This window comes from Myotis brandtii, unplaced genomic scaffold (genome assembly GCF_000412655.1).
Source record: "Myotis brandtii unplaced genomic scaffold, ASM41265v1 scaffold43, whole genome shotgun sequence".
NCBI lineage: Eukaryota > Metazoa > Chordata > Mammalia > Chiroptera > Vespertilionidae > Myotis > Myotis brandtii.
Window position 1 is genome coordinate 4,268,683 of NW_005366455.1, and position 19,498 is coordinate 4,288,180.

The 19,498-nt window shown below is 40.2% G+C and overlaps 1 long non-coding RNA gene across 1 annotated transcript in view; it reads left to right on the plus strand.

Moving 5' to 3' along the window:
* The window catches only part of LOC106727472, a 41,978-nt gene that overhangs the window by 1,078 nt on the left and 21,402 nt on the right, over positions 1 to 19,498 (plus strand). The window lies entirely within an intron of this gene.

Sequence of the window (19,498 nt, forward strand, 5' to 3'; positions counted from 1 at the left end):
ATAAATTATATATATATGTATATATATATATATATATATATATATATATACACACACACACACACATATATATATATATATGTTGTCTTAAAGGTATGCAGGGCCTTATAGGTAGTCAATGGCATCAAAGAGGATCATGCAGATCAAGTTGATTTTAAGAAAATATATTAGTATAATTTGGTAGCAAATACAATACAAACTAATTTAAATAAACTCAAGACAGAATGTATTTCCTTCTAAAATCAGAAGATCCAAGAGCACTCTTTTGAGGCAAGATTGAAACCCAAAACCGATGTCCTGAGGGGCCTCCTCTCTCCATCCAACAGGCAAAACAAGAAAATGGAACCAGACGCTCTGTGCATCTTGGTGTTGTTTTTGTTCTCAGGCAAGATCTCCCAAAGGAGACAAAGATGCCCAGCCTCAAAGCCAGCCATCTCAGACGTCACGAACCCTTTCTGTGGTGAGGACTTGCATATCCAAGCTTGAGTCCACACCCTCCCTCTGGTGAGATGAAGGCAACAGTGATTGGCCAGACCTGGTTCACCTGCCACTAAATCATATCGACCTGAGAAAGGGGAGAGAGTAAACCCTCAACAAATGGGTTTACAGAAAACATGTAGCCACCACGAAATATGATCGCTTCCCAACTCTCAAGGAGCTCATAGAGAGGAGGGAAGACAAGGCCTACAGATGTGGGAAGTTAAGTAGAAACTATAAAACAACAATGAATTTGATAATTCTATTGAACACTATTGATTTAGATATCTGCCAGGCACTGTTTTCAGTGAATATAAAATACATATATAAAGATATATATGTTTACATATATACATATATACACAAATGCATCATATATTATGTGTCTATGGTTTTCCTTTACAATGATCTTACAAGAGAGAGATAATTTTATTTTGCTTTTAGACATGAGGAACTGAGGCCAAGGGAGGTTAAGATCACACTCTTAGAAAGTAGCAGAGGCTGGATTAGAACCCAGGCCTGACTGCAGAGTCTTCAGGAACTGCTATGCTGATTTTACATGGGAAGTACCAAGTGAGAAGAGCAAACAAACAAATAAGTAAATGCTAATGCTGTGCATTCATGTATGGCCCTTACTTTTCATATCAGATATTATTAGGACATAAAATTATATGGAGCAAATTTTTAGCTGATGAAATAACTTTGTATGTTGCCATTCTATATGCTTCATGGCTTTTCAATTGCTCCAGAATCCTCCTCTTCTGCTCAGGTAATGAATAGCTCCTGCTCTTCTTCATTCCACAAACTTCCTCTTGGCCCAGCTTCAGCCCCTCACCAATACCTATGGCCCTGACTTTGAGAATGTCCTGGCTTTGAGAAGCCCTGAGTGAACCATGTAGAATACACAGACTCTGCAAATTCCATTCGCAGAAAGACTGAAATTGTGAGATACAAGCAGAGGTTGTAAGGTTCTGAGATGAATGAAGAGATGAAGCCAGGCATGGATATAAACAATGCATTGTGCAATCCTGCACACCATGGAGTGAACTTTAATGATCCCCAAGTTAGTAATTATAAAAAGTTTAGTGTTTACATTTCATGTTTATTAAATAGCCAGACTTAATTTCTTATTCAGCTTATCACAGCATGAATAGAAACATTTTACAATATACTAGTATTAAGAAGTTATATAAAAGAACATAGTTGCAACACAAAGACATTCATGCCCAGCAAATTCCTAAATCAATATTTCCTGTCCCATGGGGCCTCCTGGGCAGAAGACAATGAATAATTTGCCTTGATTGAGTAACACTAGAAGATTCTAGGCCTGGGTTCCATTTTCGTGCTTTGCCTGTTGGATGGGTAAATATTGCCTGTGGTGTGATATTTTCCCATTTGTTATCCAACAGTTTAGCAAGCTTTGGAGTAGCCAGTGAAAATGTGTTCTGCAGAGACCAATAATACCAATATTATTAGACAGCTCTGCCTTATAAAAATTCTAACGGAATTGTCAGGGGCTGTTAGGTATATGGTAGTGAATGAAGTTGGCAATTCTTAGTATATAATCAACCAGTCATTCATTCTGATTATTTGCACTATTAAGACAAAATATTTTTACTCTTCAATGAATTATGTATAACAAGCATTATTTATCACAAAATTAATTGAATTGGAGATAATCTTCTTTCTAAGACCCTTGGAGCAATTAGTGCAATAGATTATGTTCTTAGCTTCCTTATGAAAATAGGTGTCAGAGTGATATCATAAGAAAGAGAAAAATGAGTATAATTTTTTTAAATTCTTTCCTTCCATTTTAAAAGCAAAGGATTTGGCAAGAATGAGTTTTTCTTGAGACATCTGTCTCTAAATGCCTGATGGCCATCATGTGTTGACTGTTTCTGTAGCTTAGCTAAACACACCAATAACAATGCTTTACCTCCTGAAGAGAGTTCTGTGGATCATCAGCCTTTTGAAAGGTCCTTATTTACACCTGTTTTATAGGTAAGACTCACAGCTCTCCATAATGATTCAGCTAGACTTCCTTATACTGGATCACTCTATGAATTCTAATGTCCTACCTTGATTACGTTTCTTGAAAAGGACTTGAATCATGAACTGAGTGTCTCTTAAAAAAATAAAAATAAACAAACCAACTATAAGCAAGGAAACTGTTCCAATGATGTTGCAGTAAGAGTTGACCAATAGCTGGATGCTTTTTTCCTCATTGTGTGATCTCCTTCTCTGAAGCACATTAGGGCCAATGAGCACCGAACACTAGTACTAGGTCCTACTCAGCACAGCACTAGGTCCTCTCACCACTAGGTTGCAATGACAGATTTAAGAAGCCATCCAATAGCAATGATCAGGGAAAATCTCAAGCAAGCTGTTATCCAAGGATAGCTGCTGGACTGAGGTGAGGTTGCAATCAAGAGTTCTCTTTTTAATTCTACTCCCTTTCCCGAAGCTCATGCATTCTTCTTCTACAGCTCATGTATATCCCTTTACTTGAGAAGTGACTTGGAGATAGAGAGAAAACTGATATTTGGCACTAGATATCAGTATATAAAAGGATTTCAGGCAGAACCAGTAGACTAGAGCTGGATACACCGATGTTCCTGCCACTTACCAGCTCCGGAGTCTTACTTATGCAGGCGTCACTGTGCTCCTTTAAGAAATGGGATGATACGCTTATTTTAAGGTGTAACATACAAAAAGTACCCAATGCAAAGGAGGCAAAATATATTGCCCGCCTTCACCTTTTATGCCATGTACTACCATTTCTAAATGCCACTTGTTTTCACTGGGCTTGACATTACTTGCAAAAAGGAACAAATCAAATCATGCTTGGAAGCTACGTATCATCATTTTCATCAACCATTTCTAAAGCCCAAGTATAACAGGCTCCATAATGAAGGTACCACACTCATAGCCCAAATAGTACAACCTGTATTATATTTTACAGTCCACATTTCATTTACTTTGATGCTCAAAAACTAATCCTGAGACATAGTGGTCTAGTACCTGAGAGTCATAGAATTACAGAGCTAAAGGGGGCCTTGGAGATTATTCATACAATCTCCTCATTTTATGTTTGAGTTAACGAAACACTGGAAAGGTCAGGTGACCAGCAAAAATTAAGACCCAGATACCCTGGTTTATACTAGTAGTCCAGTGCTTTCGTTACTTCCCTGTCTGCCTCGTAACCGAATTTAAAACAAGGATCTATACTGGCAAAAGCCTTTGAACTTTCATTGGGCCAAGAGGTGATGGTAAAGAGTTCATTCTTCTATCTATTCCAGAACTCCCAATTTAAACTGAAGATTCTGAACCCTTGTTCTTGCTACAATTGTAAATCTCAAAAAGATTTTGTAAGTATTAGAATGACTATTACAGAAAATAGAAAACCACTAAAGGACTTTAAGCAGGACAGTGACATGATCAGATTTGTGGATGGTGGAATACGGAGGATCTGGGAGACAGACCAAGGCCTCTGCTTAGTTTATTCCTTCCATCATTCATATCTCTATCCCACAGTGCTTACTCTATACCTATAATCTGTTGAGCATACAGTGATCACAAAGCTTAGATTCTAGTGAGAAAGAGATGATAAAAGACTAACCAAATGAACAAAATGTTTGCAGATTGTGATAAGGTGTAATGAAGGGTATTAACTGCAGGCTGTGTGATAGGGAATATTGGGGGAAATGAGAACCTGTTTAGATTGAATGAGCAAGAGAAAAAAAACTTTGTGCAAAACTTAGAGAAAAAGGAACAGCAATTGCAAATATTCCTGAGACTGGTGTGTTTTAGGAATTAAGAGAAAACCAGTTTGGTCTGTGCATTAAGGAGCCAGGAGAAAGAGGCTGGGAATAAGTTGAAGAGATTGTCTACAAGAATGGCCTCCTAAAGGACCTAGGAAGGATGAATTCGTGACAGATCAAAAATGGCAAGCTTTTAGGAGGCATCAAGAAAGACTCAGTTTCTAGTTGAGAGGCGACATTATTAATTAAAGCTAGAGAATCTTGGAAAGGGGGTGTAGGGAGAGTGGGGAAAGAAAATTAAGTTCAGTTTGGGACATTTGGAGTTCTTGTGCCTGCAAGGCACTCATGCAGAGGTGTTTAGTTAGCTGCAAACACAAGTCTGAAGCATAGGAGAGTCTGAAGACTAGGTATATGAATTTAGGAGTCATACATTTGGATTTAAACTCATCAGAATGGAAGGTATCATCCAAAAAAGAAATTTAGAATAAAAAGGCAATGGGGCTTAGACTAGATCCCTGGAAAATGCTAATATTTAAGAAGAGAGAGGCCCAGAGAAGTTACACATCCATATGATGGTGCATTATTAATTACAAATCATTATTCTTATTCTGTACAAGGTATTATCAGTGTGAAGGATGTGAGAAGAAAGGGTGCTACTACCCTCGTGGAAACACAATGGTAGAGAACAGGAAATTGAATGTTAAGAATGGCAAGCATGACAGTTTCACTGAAACAGATAGGCTTCATTGGAGCATAACATAGGATATAAGGTTATAAAGATATGGGAGGAAGGAAATGATGGAGGGTGATGATTGAGAGAGAGCTGTTATAGCTGGACCAAGGAGCATGGATCTGCTTCACCAAAGAAATATCCTCTAGATGCTTGAGCAAAGGAATAATATGCATAAAATAGCATTTGATGGTCATTATTCTGACATCTTCGTGTACAAAGAATTAGAGTTGAAAGTTGGGAAGGATCCCAAAGAAGAATGTTGGAGTAAATAATATAAAAGTAAATTCAAGTGGAATATCCTATATGTATATAGTCATAGAATATTCCCACATGTACATGTGTTTATCTGAAGTAGTGGACTATGATTGCTTAATGCCCAGTCCTACTATTCTACTATTCCATGCCTGGGACGTGGGGGAGTACCATGTGACTCGGGGTCCAGTCAAGCAAACTGAACGCACACCCTATCTCAAATAGAAGGCATTAAATAAAAGAAATTAATTACACTGTGATGGAGAAGCTAAAAAGTCAAACAGGGAATGGCAAGGCAACTGAGAGATTAGCCACAGCAGGAAGCTGCTGCTTTCTCTAAGGTTGGCTGGATGCAGGGAAGAGGTAGTGTTAGCAGAACCCAGACGCTGGGCAGCCTGGCAGGAGCTAAAACTATAGCAGGGACTTCCCTGCAGAAGCTGGGAGCACGGAGAGAGGGGTTGTCCAGAGGAGAACTGGAACTATAAGGAGTTGTAGTCATGAAAACACAACCAGAGGAGTGACAGAGAAAGAGAGCGCCAAACCCATCATTGGGTCCCTTTCTCCTGCCCTCCATGCTTCCATCTATGTTTCACACTAACAGGAAGGAAGCTGGGGAATAAATACACAACCAGATATTGGCCCATAGCTGATCTCTTACAGGTGCATTTCATAGGTCAAATCCACAGGAAGGCACAAGGCAAGGGAGTCCAATGAAACTCTTGGAGTTGAGGAGAGTAAAGAGTAGAGAGTAGTCACCATGAATAATGCACCTTCAAGGTTTGCAATGGTGTGGACTATAGACTTCCCTTCTTGACATTTTACCCATTTAGAGTTGGTCCCACTGAGCAAGTTTGCTTGAAGCACAAAGGTTTTCCAGTCTTTTTGTTGTAACTTGAACCCTCAAAACACATGACTTTCTCTAGATAAGGAAGCCCTTTGATGCTGTTGAAGCAGATAGGCTTTTACTAGACTATTAAGAATTGCTAGGGATGCTTGAAATGTTTTACCTATTCTCCTGATGTCAGTTTTTGTTGTGCAGAGTAACCATGCTTTCATGTAAAACATCTCTTGGTATTATCATTAGAATAAGAACACTGACTTGAAAGGACTATTTTTATATTCCACTTGGCATTTCCTTTGTTATTTTTCCTAAGTGTTGCTATCATATATATTTTTACATAAATCATATTATTATATATTAAGTATATTTTAAACATTAAACTAAAGTCAGGTGCTAGATCATGTCACGGAATATGTAGTATCAGATTTATGAGCACCTTATGAATGGCATAAGTTTATGAGATAGCTGTAAAACCTGTAAACTTATTAATTTATATAAGTTTATGAGGCTGGTAATTGGAAACTTGGCTTCCCAAATTTGTGTTCTTAGGCACAAACTGATAGTGGGTATCAGTGAAGAAAATATATGGAAAATCAAATCTTACTTTTAGATTTCTTTTCTTAAGATCTTTTCAATAGTTTGAGCCCTCACATCAACATACTTTCCATTTTAAAATGTGCCACTTTTCAAGATTTCTCAGGAGTAGAAGTCATGCTGCCTCTTTCTAGGTTGTTGTCCAGTACAGAGGTGCCCAGTATATTTAATATCATCTCACCTCTCCCTAGTATCTCCAAGAAAACGTCTTTCACCTCTAGACAGTTAACATCAGGGTGCTTTGAGCAACACAATCAGTATAAAATAATGCATCAAAGGTCTAGATCAGCCATGGGCAAACTACGGCCCGCGGGCCTGGCCCGTTTGAAATGAATAAAACTAAAAAAAAAAAAGACCGTACCCTTTTATGTAATGATGTTTACTTTGAATTTATATTAGTTCACACAAACACTCCATCAATGCTTTTGTTCCAGCCCTCCAGTCCAGTTTAAGAACCCATTGTGGCCCTTGAGTCAAAAAGTTTGCCCACCCCTGATCTAGATGCTTCTTCCATTTCCAAATGCGGGACACTTGTGATGACTATTTGTTAATGGCAAACAACACCAGATGATAGACCTTGGTCCTTGAGTTTTGGCTAAGAAAGAATTCAGAGTCAAGACTCAAATACAAGCACAAGTTTATTTAGAAAGTCACAGTAGAAGTGAGCCAGTGGGCTGTGTGGGCTCAGGAAACAAGTTACAGAGGCAAAAGAAGGGCCTTGGAGCTTAGGTGAAAGAAAGCAAAGGTATGCACCTTGAGGGAAGAAAGGTGAAGGAAAGTACATGAGAGAGAGCCACTCTCAGTCCTCTGCCTTAAGGAACTTTATCTGGAGGTCTCCAGGAGGATCTCAATAAAATATTCATCAGCTTCCCAGGTGTGTCCCTTCCAGGTCTTGGTCTCTACTGATTGCTTGGCAACAAGGCAGGCTGTCATTAATAATCCCAAGTGGTCTTGATGTCAGCCATAGGGTCACTCTGCCTGGTCTTGCTGCTTTTCTGGGCCTGGAGCTGAAACACAATTGAGGCCTAGATGTTATCTCCAGGGCTTAATGCTTAAAGGAGTGGTGTGCAAGGGCTTGTATGGGAATGGTATAACTCCTCTAAGGGGGTCTATCACATGACCAGGGACAGTGCCAGGGGAGGAAAGGTCAGCAGAGGGTCTGAACCAAGTGACCAGTGAATCAGGGTCTAAACCAAGATATGCTAAGGTAGGCAAGGTCATCCTGGAGGCGAGGCCCCACCTTACAATTGTCAGTTGGTAGGCACCTGGGGCTTTCCGCCCTGACCTTTTGTACCTAGGCTATTGTTCCTATTCTGCTTGCTAACTGCCTACTATATCATATTGACTTAGAAAATGTCCCCAAACATTAGGAAAAAAAGGACACACACACACACACACACAAATCAGCTTTAGAAAGGAGGGAATTTTGAAGATACTTAAGAATGACAGTAAAGTACGTCTGAGTTAAACTAAGCAATTCAGAACAAAAACATGAGGTCAGAGTTAGTAAAAGCAAACCCAAAATCATAATTTGTGAAGGGCTGGCTAATGAGCATCCAGATTAAGTTTCAATCAAGAGGTTAAAGAATGGCTGCTTCCGGAACCTGGCAATTAGCATGTTTAAAGCTGTGAGACAATGACTTTAGCATATCGAAGAGAAGAATGTGTTGAAGGAAAACTCTCTCAGTGGTAGAATGAGGAAAAAGAAGGGACCAACAACTTGGCCTGTCAATCCCCAACACTGATGGAGAAAGAGGTGCCCTCACTAGAAGATTCCAGTCATCTCTGGTGCTTTCCTCCCTGGAGAAAGACTTATATTTCAAGCACTCTTAGCTGAAGAGCCCTTCATTAAGAAAACCTAATTCCCATTTGTTTGTGCTTAATATTCACCAGGCAATCTTGACTGTAGGTTACATTTCCGTCTGTCTTCCTCAGGGTGAAAATGTGAGATCCAAATACCACTTCATGAAGGTCCAATCTGAGTGCCACCTTGAAGCCCAGTGTGTCCATTAAGGCTGCCGGATGGCTGTGTCCCAACCTGGGCTCTGTCACTACTACCTGTGGAATCTTGGGCAAGTTACTCACTCAACTTTTCTGTTTTAGTTTCCTTGTCTTAAAGGGAACTAAGAGTAGAATCTGTGGACCTTTTAGTATTGTGATGATAACTGACATGAGATAAAAGACTTTAGAGCAGTGCTTTAAAAATATATATATATATTGATTTCAGAGAGAAAGAGAGAGGGAGAGAGAGACAGAAACATCAATGATGAGAGAGAATCATCAATCGATCAGCTGCCTCCTACATGCCCCACACTGGAGTTTGAGCCCCAAACCCGGGCATGTGCCCTGACCGGGAGTTGAACCATGACTACACTCAACCACTGAGCAATCCTGGCCAGGCAGAGCAATGTATTTTGTTTGATACTTCAATTTTTGTGAATTCGGTTGGTTTGAGTCAGTTCCCCAGGACTTCATTATTTGGGGGCACTGAAAGGATTTCTATCTAGATTCTAAACACACAGACTAAGATCCAGCCTCTGTGACGACCTAAATTATAGAAGCCTTGGAAATCACCTCTGGGCAAACTGCCTTTCTGTTGACTGTGGAGGAAGAAGCATACAGGGTAGGGTGGGAGTTGTTTACCTAAGGTGCATTCTGAGGACTTTATGAGGGCAAGTTTGGGGACAATAAGGGAATTGAATCTGGCTGTGGGGCAGTTTCTCAGCCTCTTGGCTTGCCTTTCCCCTGACCTTCATCCTGATAGAAAAAATCCAGACTACTCAAATGAGATAGAGCTGAAAGTTCTTGGAAAAAGTACACTGTGCACAGGTAAGGTTTTATTGCTCAAATCACTTTGCCTAAAGGCTCAGGTTCTAAGGCCAAAGTCCAGCATTTGAGGAAGTCCATGTATACAGGTGTGTCTGTCCTCTGCCCTTTGCTTAGAGGCAGATAGGAGTCTGTAAGGGTTGCCAGTTCAAGATGGATCCAGGACAGCCCAACACCAGGGCAAAATGTCAAAGTCTGGTTCAGAAAGTAAAAGTGATACTGGCGAAGAACAAGGGTTCACTATCTAATCAATACAGCAGGAGGCCCCCAATTTGAGCAGGAATAAGCAGCAGAGGCTGAAAGGAAAGTCACCCGGCACTAGAACGGTGACAAGATACTCTTAGCAATGCTGTGCTTTGACTCCAAACAAATCATGGAACAACTTTTAAAAGGTAATGGTGCTGCATCCACGAATGCACCTCCCCATCCATAAGACGTACAAAGTCCTGTGAACTGAAGCTATCAGCCCACTCTCTCCAAATTTCCCACTAGAAGTTGCAAAACTACCAACATAAAATTTATACTGTATTTGGGATGCTGTAAGCTCATCTTCTTCCACAACACTCTATTTACCCCATCAGAACCCTGACTTTTGGGCAACATCATCACTTTTCTTGCAAAGATCTCCAACTCCAATCCAGACTCAGCTCTCCCTAGCTTTTCCCAGACACTGATCTGGCCACTGTGCAACTACCTCTGCCTTTTGAACATGAGCCATCTGCTCCTTCCGCCCTCTCTACATTCCTGCAGCTGTTGTATACTCACCTTAGACACTGTCCCAGTCAGGGGCCTGGCAGGAGACAGATGGTGCACACATAGGGTTAATTGAAAATATTTTAATGTGGGGATGATTTGCAGATGTGGGCAGGGTAATGGGAGCCAACAAAGGTTAGTGTTGAGAAATTAGCAAGCAAGGAGCCTACTAGCCTGAGGCCTGAAGAAGATGTGGGAGGGAGTTGTCCCACAGGATCTGTCCCTACAGGTAAGTAGCAGAGCTACTGTCCAATGTGCCTGGTAGCCAGGAGACCAGTTAGCCCAACTTCTCTTTTCTCCTATTGTTCATTCTTCTGCCGGAGTCTTTATTGGTCAAATCCAACTTGCAACCACGGGAAGTCTGAGTGATGCAGTCCATGAAGGTTGGCCTCTCCTGGGACAGGGAGTAGTGCTGACAAAGGATCTAGGAAGGTAAACAGAGAATAGTCAACACAAACATACTCCACTACTATCCTTTTTAAATAACACACATTGGTTGTCTTAACTTGATTATAAAAGTAACATATTTTCAGGCAGAAATTTTTTAAAATACAGAAATGAATATGTAAGAAAATAAGAGTAACCTATAATTCTGTTACCCCAAGCTAACTTCTATCTGTATAGTTGTGGCTTCCACATTTTATACTGAACAAGATACCATGAACATTTTCCTATGTCACTAAACATTATTTGAAAACATTATTTTTTTTCGTGGCTGCATAGATTTTCATCTTTTGGATTCACCAAGATTTGTGTACTCATTTTATTAATGTTCACATTTAAAATATTTCTAAATTTTTTTTACTATTATACATAATACTAAAATGACAACTCTCGTATGTCAATCTGATTACTTTCATAGAAGAAAGTCTTAGGAGTGGGATTACTGAGTAAAAATTCATAAACATTTCAGGGTTCTTTTTAAAATATATTTTATTGAATTTTTACAGAGAGGAAGGGCAAGGGATAGAGAGTTAGAAACATCAATGAGAGAAAAACATCAATCAACTGCCTCCTGTACACTCCCTACTGGGGATGTCCCCGCAACCAAGGTGCATGCCCTTGACTGGAATCGAACCCGGGACCCTTCAGTCTGCAGGCCGATGCTCTATCCACTGAGCCAAACCGGTTAGGACCATTTTAGGGTTCTTCATGCATATTGCCAAATTATGGTCTGCCAACAGTAAATAGGAGTATCCATCTCCCCAAGCCTTTGGCTCTTGAGGCGAGCGAGTCTAACATTTAACTTTGCTTGCTATAGTCATGTAGAATGACGGTGATAAACTCTACAATCGTAGAGATATAAATAATGTGGCAGCAGGCCAGAGAAAGAAATAGGAAGAAATGTTGATTATGGAGGAGGGAGTAGAGGGGAGGCAAGCACACATATAATTTCATTTTCTATTCCCAAGGACCTGGCACATTGTCTAGCACAAAGAAAGTGCTCACTGAGATTTTGAACAAAGGAATCCAGTTTCTAGCTAGCATACTGACTGGTGGGGTGCTCTAAGTAGCGAGGCAGACAAAAATCCACCCTGGCCCTATTCTGTAAATAAAGCCAGTCCTAAAGCACGGAACACACATCAGTCAGTTCTGGGCAGCAGTGCTGGGTGTAGCTACTCACCCAGGGCCACTCTTGAAGCTCTGCACCCTGCTTTTATTTCCCTTGTTTCTCAATCTCTCATTCTCCAAGGCTTGGTGTCTGCATTGGGACCTTCACCATGTTTGGAGTGCTTTTTATGCAGCAAGTTCTTAAGAGAAGTTGAGTGAAGGTTAGATTAAGTAAACAATAGACAGGCAAGGACAGATGAAGTGATGTGAGGAAAGTCTGAATATCAAAGGGGAGGATTTTTAAGGAAGTTCCTACCTAATTGCTTTCGTGTGTGTGTGTGTGTGTGTGTGTGTGTGTGTGTGTGTGTGTGTGAAGTTGGAGGTAAGGTTGTCTATTCAGAATGCATGGTTAACAGTAGAATTCAGTTACTTCACCATCAACATTCACTGGCCACACATACCATTCCTGAAACTTTTCATTGTTAGTAGCCTTCAACTTAACTTGGCCTCTGACACCTATATACTCATCCCTAAACTAGACCTTCACATCATTTTCAACTACGTCCTTTCTGAGATTCTTCTCTAAACATGACTCATACACTCTTCACTCCTCTAACTTAGTATTTAGTACTCCTTCTTTCCATTAAATTGCCTTTTGCTGTCTCCTTGACCCTCCATCTCTCAACCTCTCTTTTTTTCTTTGTATTAATACATTTTTTTCTGCCAGCTTGTCATCTATATTTAGCTTTTTTTAAAATTTCCACTCTCATATCTATGTGTATATAAGGAGAAATCGGCATCTTTTTTCTTCCCCACATCTCCTTCATACAGAAAATACACAAATTAAGAATGAATGTCTGGGTTGCAGCTATTTGTGGAGGTTCATACTATTTGAAACAATTCTGGTCCTGGAAGACTGGTTAAATTCTGAGGCAATTCCCAGAGTTTGAATCCGTTCCTAAGTGGGCTCAGCTTGGGCCTTGTGGTGAGCCGGTGGATTCAAAACCTGGCTCTGATTAAGAGCACGCACCCCCGTTCCCAGCCTTAGACTTCCTGAAGGTTGACTTCTGTTGGTCTAATTTTATTCATTACTCTTCCCCATTGGAAGAGCCAAATCACCTTACAGCCACTGAATAGCATGGCATTATTTCAGTGGGACTCAGTACTAAGTCAACTCAGGGGAGCTTGATTTATTTTGCACTCTGAGGCACCACAGGGTAGAAATCACAGTTGGTGCTAATGTGAAAAAAAGAGAACTTGGTAAATTATTAACATTCATTTGCAAAACATGTTCAACTTAACCCATGTTACCATTATCATATATTTTATACGGTAAAAAAATGTTAGCTCCTATGTTGATGGTAATTAGGTAAATTCTTAAAATAAAAAGAGCATGATCTTTCATAACTTATATATGGAAGGGGGATATTATGTGTGAATATGTGAATCTTGTTTCTTGGTATGGCCATGTACAAGTTACTACATGTCTCTGATTTCCTGTTTACTTATCTGTGAAATGGGAATAAATATACTTACTGCATATCATTCTTGTTAGAATTTAATGAAAGTGTTTTAAAGTACCTAGGATAGTATTTAGTGGTGCTTCTGGTGATGTCTGCTATTGGCTCATCACCACTCACTCTGAAATCTGGGAACTACATTACCGGGGACCCCCTCCCCAGGGTGGTTCTGGGTTAGAGTTTGTCAGTGAAAATTAGACATGGCAGTTTCTCCTATGTGGCGTTTTGTAGACCTCTTTGAGATCCCGCATTGCAGTCAATGGTTTCACTTTGCCTAGATGCTCATGGCTTCTAGACTCTTCTGGGAGTTCAGGGAAGTGGTCTGTGACTATCTCGAGTCCTTCAGTTGCAGGCGCCCAGCCCTTCCTTCCCCAGCTTGAGATATCTCTGTTTTATTGACCAAGCCTAGCCTGGCACAGTTCCAAACGGTCCCTATGAAAGTTATCTCTAAAATCATGCAATTTATATTTGAAAATAATCTCACTGAAACATTCGTTCATTCATTGCTTTTTTAAAAGTTATTTTTGTGCTATATCTCTACAGTGTTCCAAACTTCTTCACTATTTTTTATGTCAGATTTTACACCCTGTCAAAATGAGTTTTATATTTGTTTATTCATTTCTGAAAAGCCTCAAACATCTAATAACTATTTCTAAAACTGGACTTTATTGGTATTTTATGAGTCTCTTCAATTAATCTGACAAACTGAAATTTATGGCTTTTACCATTACTAGTCTGTGTTATTATCCCAGTCTGTTCCTCCCTTTATGATTTACTGAGGTTGAAGCTCTTGTTAAGAGGTTTACAATTAGTTTTTCATCTATTTCTCCACAAACTACTCTGTTGCATGCATATGCTAAAGCTATAATTCATGAGTGAGAGTTAATGATGTGGTCACTCAATGTATTTTCTAATTCTGTGGGTAATTTTTTTGATTGATTTTATTTAACAGTGTGAATATGTTTATTTTTAGAAAAGTTTGATCTTGTTCAGTCTCCCTGCTGGATAATCTGGAACACTGGGGTCTTAAACCATGGGCCAGGGAGGGGTTTGGAGTGGAGGTAGGCATGAGATAGAGGGGAGCTGAAGGTTGATTTCTAGTTTGAGGTGGGAAGCAAGTCAGAAAACTTAAGATTTCAGAGATGGATGGAGAACAAGATGATAATAGCTGATGTTTGTTGAGTTCTTACATCTCAGCCCCTGTTCCAATCTTTACCTATATTCTTTGTTTAATCCTCCATTCAAAAACATAGATTGTACCCATTTTTTATTAAACGCCTGTATCAGTCACTGTCCCAGCAGGATACAGGAACCATTCAAAAATATGATCACAGAGACAATTTAGTGAGGAGACCATTTACCTGTGTAGGCAGTTTATGGGGCCCACTAGGGATGGCGAGGTACTAGGGACTAATAGAAGGGTGAGCTTCCTTTCCTAGGACTGAACCCCGGTTATTGCCAGCACCGTAGAGGAAGAGCCACCGCTGAAGCGGTGAGCTTAAAATTATTGAAATCAAGGAATTAGCTGGGGTCTCTGCCTCTCAAATACTACATCCTATTTCTGATGGGATGCAAGGAAGAAGAGTTAGTTTTGCACAAGAAATCCCTAGGAGATCTAGGTTTAAAAGCGCCTGGGTGTGGAGCAGCACAGTGGGGAGCATGCTGCAGAGGCTGATGGCACTATTTAATCTTGCTGATGTCTCCCTGTGTTGCTTGTGCTCCCTGACTGGCCTGTTAATACCCTGCCAGGTGGGTGTGTAGGAGGGATGGTGACTGTACAGAAGGGAGCGGTTTCCTACAATCATTCTTGTTGTATTTAGATCATGCAGAAGAGAAGACTGATAAGAAATGTTCAAACAGACTAATAATTACTAATGAATAAAGGTTACAAAGTCCAAAAGGGACAAAGTTTAGGGTCCTGCTGTGTCTCTGGAGACTATGGCTCTCAGAGTTTCAGTTTTGTGTTTAGGTTTTCATGTCCATCTGAGCAAATGAAAAGTTTCAGATAACATTAAACATGGCTTGGGAGAAGGGAATCTGGATATGTATCTTCCATATTTTGCCATTTTTAAACAGTTAACTTTAGAGCCATGTATTTTTATTGTTCACTTCTCAGTTTTCTAATGTCTAGTTTATTATAATGCATGTGTCTTATTCACTCGTATGATGCCAATTTTAAAAATCTACACTGAAGGATGGATTCCTGTGTTTTAATATAGTGCTTCTTATATCACATACTCTTCTCAGTATTTTCTCTTCCTTTTAGAGTCAAAATGTAGCGTAAACATTTTAAGAGCATTTAATTCCAATACATATATTCTTTATTTGAAATTGGAATTGATTTCCATTTTATGCTATTAAAATAAATGTACTATTCCCAGAAATTTAAGAGCCTTATGGCTGCTTGATTTCTCTTCTACATCATCTTTAGTTCATCAACCAAACCATTGTTTCATAATCATTTTATGCCATAATCCACTTTTTCCACATTGTTGTGAATATGAAATCAGATGCCAGAGTGACACTTCTGTCTTTATCCTTAAACTTCCCAGTGTCTGGGGTAAAAGTAAAATTCTAATAGGAATCCATTTTTTTAAAATATATTTTACTGATTTTTTTTACAGAGAAGAAGGGAGAGGGATAGAGAGTCAGAAACATCGATGAGAGAGAAACATCGATCAGGTGCCTCCTGCACACCCCCTACTGGGAATGTGCCCGCAACCAAGGTACATGCCCTTGACCGGAATCGAACCTGGGACCCCTCAGTCCGCAGGCCAATGCTCTATCCACTGAGCAAAACCGGTCAGGGCAGGAATCCATTTTTATAAAAATCTCCTTGATAGTTCTCTTTAATCTCTTCAATTTGAGCTTCTGGAGCCATTTAACTCTTACACCGTAGAATCATTATACCATTAAAAGCAAACATATACAAAATACCACAATACAGTGCAAATAATGATGCAAATACCATCACTAATACTTAGTGAAGGTTGGGACAGAGATCTATAAATTTCCTGGTTTTCAACTGACCGCTGCCCAAAATAAAGATAACATTTCCCCGTATCCATCCTAGACCCTTTGGTGACCTTGGGAAAGGCAGCCACTCAGCAGAGAGTAACAGGATGTACAGCCCCTGAGTCCCCAGCACCGGGGAATGCTGGATAACCCCTGGGCTGGCAGCTGTGGACGTCTTGAACATTGGAGAGAAATCAACTGCATCTTTTAAAGTCACTGCTAGTTGAGAGTATTTATGTTATTTGTAGTTGAATCCAATCAATATTATAAGTGCCTCTGTGGTAGGCACTTTGCTGATGCTTTACCTCTTTTAATTTTGATGGCATCCCTATAGGTAAGGATGAGCATTTCCCCCATGTAACAGGTGAGGAACTCAAGGCTTAGAAGGGTTGAGTGATTTGCCCATGAGGAGTGGAACCAGCTCTGTCTGATTCCAGAGTCTGTGCTTTACACCCCTCTGTCTCTACAGGGTTAGATGGGACCTGGGAACTGGTGCCTCATTTTTATAGATACGGAAACCAAGGCTTAGAGATTGAATGTCATCTGCCAAAGGTCTCTCATCAAGTGAGTAGCAGGGCTGGGACAGAGGTCTAGGTCTCCTGACTTGAGAGCTCTCCTCTTCACCACACTGCCCCTGAACTACACGGACCAGCTTTAGGGACAAGGTCCTTCACCAGGAAGGGTGAATGTGAGCCTTAGAAACCTAAATACACAGGGATCACCATTCTCCTGGTCTGCTCGGGCTTCCCACCTGCTGCACCATCTGCCTTATTTCCCTTTGGCCAATTCTTACCTCTGGTAGCAATTGCACTAAGCCACTGCTTTCCTCCTTCTCCACATGCCTGAAGCCACCTATTGGTCCCCCATTTCTTTGGTCCTTCCAGGCCCTGTTGCCTCATGGCTGGATCCTCTATTCTCTGACTTTCGTTGGGCATCCACCCTACTTGCTGTGCCTGGTGCTGAACCCCACTGTGCTCTCATCTCCTCAGCGGCTCCCAGCCTGCTACTTAGTGTCACCCTGTCTTGCTGCTGACCCAGGTGGAATGAGAGCTCAAGGAAGATGAAGAAGAGAACTGACAGTACCAGCTATGAAAGTGTCACTGTTCTTACATAATTTTGTTTAATAGCCCTCCAGCATTTTGATGAGACAATGCTGGAATGATTGTATCTATTCCCCAAGTTGGGACCCTTTTGAGAGAACAGTAGAAAACTAGGATGTATAGTCACTTGTGGCAATGAGGATGATGATGATGATGATGATGGATGATGATGATACATAACATTGGTTAGGTATTTACCATATGCCAGACACTGTTCTCAGTGCTGTATATGCATTATCCCATATGATCCTCACAACAATCTCATCAAGAAGGTATTTTTATTAGTCCCGGGTGGCAGGTGAGGAATCTTAGGCACCCCAATCCCTTGCCTAAGATCACCCAGCTAGCTACTGGGAGAGTCTGAGGTTGAGCTCAGGCAACCTGGACCAAGTCTGCTCTCAGCCACACTGCACATTGCTCTCCCAGGAGTTCTCACCTTCACAGTACCTGTAGGAAACACATTCTGCTGTTTAAACTTTCCTTACTCTATTTTGAAAAAAATTGTGAAGACAACATAAAATTTATTAAAGAAGAGCATAGGGTAAACACTTGTATACCCTATCCCAGACTCACCAATTGTTAAAATTTGCCACATTTGCTTTATCTCTTGCTTTCCATATGATGTGTATTTCATTTTTTTCAGAAACAATTGAAAGTTGAAGACATCACTTCACTTTACCCATAAATCCTTCAGCATGAATCTCCTAAGAACAAGGATCATCTTCTAAATAGGCAAAATATCATTATCATACCCAAGAAATTTAATATTGATGCAATAATGTTACTTAATAGGTTGACCATATTTAATTTATTTCATTTAAACCATCCTAATATCCTTTATAGTGGCATTTTAAAATCTTGGATCTAATCAAAGATTATGCTCCACATTTAATTGTCATTTGTAAATTCTCCTTTATGCATTCTATTTTTATTTCTAATATATAGACAAAAATAATCTATATATATAAAAGGCTAATATGCTAAGTGTCCATCTGGGTAATGATGTCACGAAGCAATGCCCGGCTTCCTCTCCCTAATGATTAGCCTCCTTGCAGTTTCTTCAGCCCAGGAACACAGGTGGAAACATTTCACACTTTCACCAAATGTCTGTGAAGCGTTTTCCCATGCCTCATCTCATTTTTTCCTCACAGAAGTCCTGGAGTAGGTAGATAGGAGACTTGGTAGAATCCTATTTTAATTAGCCGGAAAATGGAGATTTAGAAAGCTTAGAAACTTGACCTGACTGAAAAGAAGTAAGACATGGTGGACCTTGAAAATGACTTCAGGTTTTCTCACTGTGTGAAATACAGTATAGTCAAACACTGTTGCTGTTAGATATTTTACCCTTTGTTCTCCCTGCATGATCTACCATAATAATCTGCTTTGTGTTGATATTTATTGCTGTGTTGCTGACAATTACCTGAAAGAGAAGTTGGGGTGCTTCACTGGGATGAAAAAAGTTTAGCTAAATCAGGTCTAATTATTCTATATCTATAAAAGGCTAAGTTGACTCACACATGCACAATACATATAAAGCTCTCGCTGGCACCAGTAGCACGCATGTGTTTCCATCTGTCATTGTGGATCGTGAGTTTGGTTGACACTTCTTTATAGAGAAAGGGTGAATAGTGATATTAAAATATCTCTTCTAATTAATTTCCTTTCAATGTGCACAAATTCGTGCACCAGGCTACTAGTAAATAAATAAGAGGCTTTGAGCGTGCAGCAGCAGACACTGTTGATGCCCTGCCTCATATCTCCAAGTGTCACCTGGATCTGCAATATCACCTGTAGCTGAGGGCATTTTCTACACAAAGATGGCTTCCTGCCTCAGTGCCCATGGTCTCAGGCTCTGTGCCATGCAGCTTTTTCCAGAACCAGGGGAGCTTACTCAGCCTGTGAGTGGGGCAGCCTGGAAGAGCTGAGTGTTTTATCATCTTCAGGGACAACTTTCAATCAATGAAGTTCACCATGTGATCCAGCAATTTCCCTTCTGAGTATATAGCCAAAAGAAATGGAAACAACCTGTCAGAGAGATATATGCACTCCCATGTTTATTACAGCGGTATTCACAA